Source organism: Vanellus vanellus, assembly GCF_965231255.1.
Source record: "Vanellus vanellus genome assembly, chromosome: 9".
Taxonomy (NCBI): Eukaryota; Metazoa; Chordata; class Aves; order Charadriiformes; family Charadriidae; genus Vanellus; species Vanellus vanellus.
The window spans coordinates 6,327,616-6,336,856 of NC_138914.1; positions in this window are offsets into that span (position 1 = coordinate 6,327,616).

The window sequence follows — 9,241 nt, forward strand, 5'->3', positions numbered from 1 at the left end:
GTAGGATGAATAATTTTATATATACTTCATCCTAAAAGAAAAATCAATGAAGACACACCGCTTTAAAGAAATAAAAATCTAACAGTAAGAAAGGGCAGAGATCACCCATAAAAAGCAGTCTGTACAGTGACAATGAAGAAACAAAAAAGTTAGCGGTTATGTTGGGCAGATGGAAAATGCTAACTGCTAAGCCAAATTAAATAAGATCTGGAAAACCAGTTGCACCATCTCTTGCAATTTAATTACTCCTCTTTAAATAGAAGGCAAGATAATGACTATTTGGGAGACCTTGGAATCTAAAAATTCATTGGTATGCCCACTCCGAGTGTTCTCTCTCTATTTTAATGGTGAGCCCACCAAAAATGTTAATCCTGAAAAATAAAAAAAACCAAACACCACCACCACAATACATGGCTTTATCTAGGCACAGATTTTTCTCAGCAGAGCTGGAGAAGACAGGAGGAGAGGAGGAGAGTGCTAACTTCTTGCAACCCTAAAGGGCCACATCTTGCCTCCGTGGCTGCTGTTGACAGCCTCCACGCCTAATACATTTTTGGTGTCCTCTGCTGAGGCTGCCAACACAGTATTAATTTTTGGACACGCAGCAGCATCACTCCGGAAATAAGGCCAAACCTGCTAGAGTGTATTACAAAAACTAACCAACTTTGAATCCAGCACCTGCCTCTGATGGGAACCACACGCTTCAGTGAAAACCTCCAGATTCCATTATCAGAGAGCTGCTCATCATTTAAAACATTATAGCTCAGGTTGAAAACAAATTATTCTGTGACAAACAATCTGAGCTGCGAGGAACCATATAGAAGTACAGCCCCCACACCTCCGAGACACAGAACGAGTAGCAGGAGGCAGAGCCTGTATCATTATTCCAAATAAGACATGTAAAGCCTGCGTTTATTTCTTCTTTACATCAGTAAATACCGGGCTTCACAGTGGCACAAGGTACGTTGCGGGAATCTCAACTAACAGTAAATTAATCTGGTTGTGGAGGAAGGGCAATCACAGGATACATTGAATTAGCACATCCTTTGCCTACAGAGATTTCTAAGAAGTCGTGACACAGAAGCAAAAACAAGTCTCCTGAGATGGATCTCACAAGGAAAAACGATGGTAAGAACAGCATCCTGATTCTGCTTAGCCACCTCCTGCTGCCGGCACACCCTGAATAAATTCAGTTCAGAGATTAAAAAATTCCAGGAAGTTATTAGCACTTTTAGAGAGATATTTGTAGGCCTTTAATTAAAAATGTATTTCACTGATATTTGCCACATATCTGGAAGATTTCTTTTTAAATAAACCCTGGTGATGTCTTCCCCTGTGCTTTTGTACCCTCTCAAGTAGATTTGCCATAAACAAACTGTTTGGTGCAGCCCTGTGCTACAAGAGGGCGCAAAGGTGAGATGAGTTGCTTAAAACTCACCGCCATAGAAGGGACTTCTGGCTCCGCTCCTTACACCTTCTCCCAGCCACATCCTCCTTTTGCTTGCAGAGCTCTCTGGGTAAACACCCAATCTTCTGCTAAGGCCTTATAAAGCAGGACTGTGTGGCCGAGAGCAGGAGTCAGGCGGTAGATTGGCCCAGCTGATTTCAGAGGGGTAACAGCTGATGTTTTCCCAGGTATCAACTGGGAAAAAAAAAAAAAAAAAAAAGTGGAGTGGGAAATACTGTTCTGCCCCATTCTGTGTGCTCCTCGCACTGCTTGCCTGCACCCAGTTTCGGGCACCTGAACCTCTTCGCCACAGCAAAGGTCCAAGTCGCTCCACGCTGGGGCTAATTAGAGCTGGAGAAGGCATGCGATAGCCAGAAGAAAGAATGAATGCTTCATAACGCTGTCCGCGGTTTTACTTGAGATTTAAATCCCTGCTCTTATAATCCTCGCTGATCCCAAAATCTTGACAGCAATGGGTACGTTACATGTGTTTGAAACGTTATTTGCCTGTTCCAGGAGCTCCTCCCATAGCCCCCGCGGGGAATCCCCGTGATATAAAGCAACGGCGGTTCCAAGGGGCAAACTGCCTCTTAAAACCGTCAGGACCATCCTTTCTCCCACTGGCAGTTGTGTACCATCACTGTGGCAACCGCAATGCCTACGTACATGAGGAGTATTAGGAAAGCATTAGGCTTATTTTAGCTATATTCTAATGCAACGTAGCACCTGGAAGGGAGGAAGGGAACAAGCACCACACGAGCAGGCAATATTGCATTTCCACCCTGGAAGCGTTCCACAGCTATTTCCGAGGCGATAGGTACGACGCTTTAGGAAACATCTAACAGATACCCGGGTTGTGTTTGTTCGGTGCTTCCGACACAAAATGAACTGTGTGAAATGTTGGGCTGGACCTCTCTCCGGCCAAAGCTCCTCTTCTTCGCTCCGAGGCAGAGCTAGTGGGAGGCTAAACCTTCACGGACCCGAGGGATGGCTCGAGCGCAAGCCTGGGCGGCTGTGCCCAGCTGCTGCCCCGCTGCCTCGCGGCCTGAGCCAGCAGCCATGAGATGTAATTTCTCTACCAAACGCTGGTGTCACGATCACTTGCTCTTGAAACACTGCCCGGGACTTCAGAAGCATATTAAGTAACACAAGAGCTGCTCCTGAGAGGTTCCCAGGAAGATAAACCGATCAAGCGAGAGCCGGAGCAGAGGTGAGGATGAAGGGATTTTATTTGATATTTGCTTCCAGAGGCTTAAATAAATGTTTTTTAAAACCTAAAACATGATATTGAAGTGTTGAATCCCAATGCTTTTGGCAAAAGCTCCCTCATCTAGGAATGATTTCATATCAGCCAAGCTGTTAAGCGGAGGTTGTCATGGAAACAAGTTATATTCAAATGATATGGCCAGAGATATACTGTATTTAGGGAGTTCTTCATTTGCTGCATATTGGGAGCATGTCAGAACTAAATGATATTGCATAACTTTGTTTTGTTAAAACCAAACTGGCTCGCTGCCCCTATTTTCCTTGCAGGCTGGTGTCCAGTCCTGCCTGGGACGGGAAAGTTTCCTGCGCAGTGCCGAGCAGTGCCGCACGGGAGAGGCTCCTCGCACAGCTGGTTCCTGCAAGCTCCCGTTCACTGAAGTCTTCCTTCAAATGCATGAACCTACCGAAGTCAAACAAGGTATGCAAGGCCGGGGAGAGCCAGGAGGTATTGTTGCAGCTTGCTGTTGGAAGTTTACTCCAGTGGGACCCGCTTGGTTGGCTGGAAGAGCGTGCTCCAGGAGGAGCCCCCGAGGTATCTGCTGTTGATAAGCCATTTTTGGGTCAGTCTTCGGAGCATCTCAAAGCAGAGGAACCTTTCCTTAGCTTGTACGATTGACATAACCATTCACTGGTCCCACAAAGAAGAGAAGTTCAACTAGGTCCTTTCCTTCTAAACGAAAAGTTTTGTGCAAGTCTGAAAAAAATATCTATGTAATTACAGAAAAGTAAAGCCAGTTCATGCCTTCGCGGGCATCTCCTAAGTGTCCATGACCTCCTTGTAAACATAGGACTCCTATTAATTTACCCTCTCTAAGTGATGCTAGCACAAATCTCAGAGAGGATAAGGCGCATACTGCCCTTATACATCTGCTCTTTTAGCTGTGGAGCTGTTAAAAAGTGCCAGAATTTTGTTCCACGTGCTAGGCATAAATGCACATTCTTTATATATAAAAAAAAAAATAATGGAATGGTTCTCGCTCAAGTTATCAACCAAAATCAAATCACCTTTGGCTAGTACACTGTGTGGAAACTTCAGCCTGAAAAGTCCAAACAAAAATGAAAGACAAAATTGGCTCCAAAATCACTATCATGGGAACCGCTGTGCAGCTTTTACGGAGCAGCATCCAAAGGAAAGTGTTTTAAGCAGTCTCCCAAGGGAGCAAGATTCCTGATTGCCCAATAGAAGCTGAGCAGCAAGTAAAAGTCAAACAAAAGTAAAACCTACCCTTAAAGTTGTTACATAACTGAAGACACTGTAAAATGCGTCACGGAAAGGCGATGGCACCTCACAGCCTCTCTCCGGGGGCCTGTGAAAACGGAACGGGAGTTCGCTCGCTTCTGGGGCAGGTAATCCTAAATTTCTCCAAGCTTTCTCTCTGTTACAGTTTACAAAGGAAAAACCAAGGCCAAATAGTTCCTCTGGTATATGAAAAAGCAAATCACCGGGCAGTCTTCTGCCAGATGTGAACACGAAGGCGGCAGTACCAGTCCTCTGCCTACCTCAGACTGGTGTGCTAGCTGGAAAGACCTCGGTGTTTCCAGGCGCCTTGATGCACTGCAGAATCACAGCTCCCTCTGGTTACCACCGCTGTGAAGGAAGGCTGAGCCTCATCCAGAGCCCTTTACAGTTAGGCAAAGGCAGGTATTGACTTCGATATGCTTTAAATTAGACCTTTATTCTTTACCTAGCCATCTTCGGAGAGCTGAACTGGCTCGACTCAGCATCCAATCCATGCATCGGGTATTAGGAGACTTGAATTTCTTCCTTGGCTTTGGCTACGAGGCTTCTGCTTTCATCCCTCCCCCTTCCCACTCCCCCCACACCAGTAAGGCACTGGAGCTATCTTAGGTGCTAAAGAACGAGATGCCCAGCAAAGGTGAGGTCAGGGGCGTAAATGCAAGAAACCTGACAGACCTCAAACCTAAGTTATATGTTGGAAACAAACTCCAAACAGCTTTCTTGTCCTTATCTCCCAGTAAAATATCTGCAGGGTGTTTCACTTAGATATTGCTTCCCCATACACGGGCATCCCAAAATAGCATCATCCACAATGCTATTCTGTGTTACATTAAATCAAAAAGGATGTTGTTGGCACCACATCTGGCATTGGCTTTGAGGTGGAAAATGAGCTTAAATACTGATCTTTTTTTTTTTTTTACAGGCATCCCAGTATACAGCTGAAGGAAACAATGTGCAAGAGCCACATCCTACACACTGAGCAAACAATATTAGCCTGTACTGCAGAGTAAGCCTGGGATGGAAAGCTTCATCTACTACTGATATTGTAAAAAATAAATAAATTCTAAAATATAAAAAACCACAGAAATAAGATTTTCATAGGGTTTATGCTCATCTTTTAAAAATTATGAGCTCAATGCTGCTCTACAGTTCAGCCTATAGCTGGCATTCAACTTTCTGCATCACACCCCTGTCAAATTTGGTACCCGTCCAAGCCAGTAAAGCCAAGGGCCCCTCTGGAAATTAACCACTAGAGGGAGACTGACTTCAGCAATGCAACACCCACAGGGAGAAAATCCTGCGCATCATTTAATAAAACCAAGATTCAGATAAAATGTGCTCCCTATAGCTCAGGCCAAAATTACTCTTTGTGTTTCTTCTTCAGAAACAAAAGTGGCTGAAACTAACGGGTCAAGTTTGGCTTCGTTACTGTAAATTGAGGGAGCGTCGTGGAAATGGGATCAGGCAGTCACGTATTCTTCTGCTGTTTCTAAGGGAGGTTAGGCCAACTCTAATAAAAAAAACCCAAAAACAACACACACCAAAAAAATACCCCAGCCACTGAAAATACTAATAGCTGTATCCTAGCAACATCACGGATTCCATGTGGACTTTGTTCTGGAGCCTATAGTCTTATTTCATCAAAATTATTGACTTTCTCAAAGTCTCTAAACGACCATCAAAACCCAGTTAGTGCTTAAAAAATACAAACATTTAATTAGTCACATTAATAAGAAAAAAAAAGAAAAGCAGCGTTGCATGCTAGCGCTCCCTTTTCACGGAGCTCAGTTTAGCTCCCTTTGAAATCAATGTCAAAATTCCCATTTCATTTATTGGTAGCGGAGCTGGGTCCCTCTTCTTTCGGGAAGAAAAGCTGGAAATGGCCCTAGAGAACGTGGCAGGTGAGGTTTGCTCCCCAGGCTGGGCTCACGCCCGGCATGGCTGAAATTCATACAGCTCTCACGGTCCTCCCAATCATCGCGTCCTTATTGTAAAGGTAATTCAATTGGCATTCAAATGACATACAGAGGCTTCCTATAAGGCTTTTGTACTATGCACATAAAGAATGACTTTTTTTTTTTTTCCCCCTAAGCTTTGTTTTTATTTAACCACAACAATTTCCTTCAAGACCACAAGGAATGTGAAATCCTGTTGGATCTTCCCAAAAGCCCACACCCTCCTCCTCTCAGGTATGAAGACTTCAGGTTTAACACAGATCTGGGAGGTTTTCCCTCATCCGCCCTGCATCACTGAGGTGAACTTCATTAGATAGAATACAAGAGCAAAGGCCAAATAAATAAAAAATGAAACGATCCAATCCTCCCAAAGAAAAACCCTTTGCACAAAAGGACCAACCAAGAAAAAAAAAAAAAAAAAAACAACAAACCAACCCCAAACAAACAGGCTGTTTGTTATCCCTAGCAGCTTGTGTGATGATCAGAGCAATCCAGGGGCATTTTGGCATTTAACTCGAGGTTTGGGTAGGCTCAGATTTTGGTCAAAATTTTCACTCAGCTCCAAACGACATCACAGCTTTTCTGACAGTTTTTATCTGTTATTTCAAGCTCTGCTTCAGTAAGCTACCGAGACCTTTTACCAGAGAGAAAGTGCTATTAAAATAATAGATTCCTTTTCATCAGCCTGCCTTAAAAGCTCAGTTGATAGGACAGTATGGTAAAAAACGCTTCTCACGCTTTACTTAGCCTACAAAGTTGGTTGAGACCCACGAACTCTTCTAAACTGCAAAACCTTTTTACCTGCTATTTCGATAGTTCAAAATCAAACGACGAGAGCACACCTTTGTTGAAAAAGTAATTTAAATCCAAGAGGGTTAGTTAGCGACTCTCAGCCCTTGAACATCAATCCGGTGGTGGCTTGATTTGAATTCCAGACGTGGCGCTGAACTGTCTGTACTGCTCCAGCAGCGGTGGTGGAGAGCCTTGGGCTGACCTCCGAACCTCGAGCTGCTCCCGGTCACGGGAATACGCTGCCGGGTTACCACCCCGCTCCAACAGCCTGGCCAGGGCTTTATCTAAACAAACAACATCCATTTAACTAAGAATTTAGCATTCAACTGGTGTTCATGGACTCTCTGATGTTGTTAAATCCCACAATTTTAGTCACGTTGAAGCTTTTTGCATTGTTCATCCTTTCGTTTCCACCAGCTGCGGAGGGGAAAGGGGCCGGAGCAAGGAGCGGGTATCCGTTTGCAGAGCGACAAAATAAGTTTTGGCTTCAGTCTAAGCTGTGCACAGGTGTAAACCAACAGGAAAGGTAATACGTAAGGACAACGGAGCAGCAAAGAAAGCAGCTGTCATGGTTTAGGCCAAACTGGCCATCAGGCAAGCGACAGGCGCTCCCTCCACCCCTCTTCCAAGAGAGAGGCAGAGGAGGGAAAAAGAGACTTATGAGTTTAGGAGGAACTAAACTACTCTCATGAAATATTAATAATAAAATAAAAAGAAAATAATTAAATCTATACAAAACCGTATCAAGTTCCCAGGATGACGATCACGTCACCGGTGGCACTGGGGCAGTCCCAGACTGGACTCAGTGACGGACGGGAACTGGATTCCGGGTCTGGATTCAGGATGGGGATCAAAGGCAGATGAACAGACAGAGTCCTCCCCGGACGCGGCCATTGAAGAAAGAGGGCTGACCCTTTGATCCCTCAGCTTTTACACTGAGCGTGAGGCAGATGGGATGGAATACGCTGTTGGTCAGTGTGGGATCACCCGTCCTGTCCGCTCCTCCCCGCAGGTGGGACCCCTCTACGCTCTTCCGCTGCCGACCCTCCAACGGGGCACGTACCAACGTGAGCTGCCCTCGGGGGTTAGAGCAATCGGGATGAGCAGGAGCCTCTCCGCATCCCATCCTGGGCACCAGCCATAAACATGGCTCTGAGCACTCTGAGCGCGAACGGCGTCTGCACAACATGCTGCGAATTTCAGTAGATAGAAGGGGCCCAGCTAAGAAGTTACTGAAAAAAACTGGTCCTGTTTTACCTCAAACCAGGCTACCAGCGCTCAGATTTTATTTACATAAGTTAAAAGATGGTATCAGAAGGTACGTCCAGCACCTCAAATAACTCTCCCCAGTGATTAGATTAATTCCAAAACTGCTCTGAGACGACCAACTAAACAAAAATTTGAGAGTTGCATACCAAATGATGTTCCTACTTATGCCTTGAAAGAGTGCCGTTGGGCTAATTTATACCTGGGTAATATGTAAAAGGGGGCAAAAAAGTAAACTAGACGGTAAAGATGCAGATGCTTTGAAGAGCCGAGCAGATTTTATTTGAAGGCTCTCTTTAGCGTGTAGCGAGAGCAGCAACTGCAGCCTGTTGATCGGTTGCAGCAGGATTGCTTTTGATGGCAGACACTGTAGGCAGCGAGTGGAGAACAGCAAGGGCTGAATTCTACTAAGGAAGTCAGAACCAGTTTTCGCAGTGACTTTGAAAATGAACTTTCAGTTGTGCATTACCTCTTCCTTTCTTCTTTTACCCGGCGAATTTTCTAGACAGGCGTTCATAGCAGGTCTACCTGACAGAGAGAACGGATAGCAACGGAAAGAAGTTGTTTCATAATCCGAACAGCCACCTTTTGTTCTGACGCTGCCCGTGCTGCCCGTGGTGAATTTGCTGTTGGGGGCCAAAGGCCATTTCACCACGAGGAGGGTGGTGGATTCCTCCCGTACGGACGAGACGGGGCAGCCCCCGCGCAGGGAGGGCAGTTTGCGAGGGTTGCAGTCCGTCGCGCAGGGAGACACGACAACACGCTGGGTTAAAGCCTCTCGCTGCCTGTTTGTCCTGCTGCCGGGTTTCACCTCAGCCCGTGGAGGCGGCTGCAGCACACGCGTGTATGCATGTAATTGGGAACACACTAATTTGCTGCAAGCCGTTATCGCCCTTCCTGCTAACGAAGAACTCTGGGCCTGAGAAGCACCCCAGCAGCAGTGCCAAGGGCTGGCAGGGCTCTGAAAGGCAATAAGCTGCTTATCTCCGGCCTAAGGAGTTTATAGCACCCATGTATCTCCAAAAGCTCATTAGCTCCTCAGCAAGCAGCTGAGACACGGGATGCACAACCAGAACAGCAGTGGCTTGAGGTTGCTCCGGTACAGATAAAACTTGTGGGGTTGGCTAGTCTGCGGCACGCTGGTTTAACAGCCCGAAGCAATCCCACTTATGTATAAACTGGAGAAAGCCTGATCTTGTGAAACGCTCCTTAATATCCAGCTTTGCCAGCAGGAGAACACGTCGCTAAAACTCAGCGCCGAGCAGGGGCTGCACC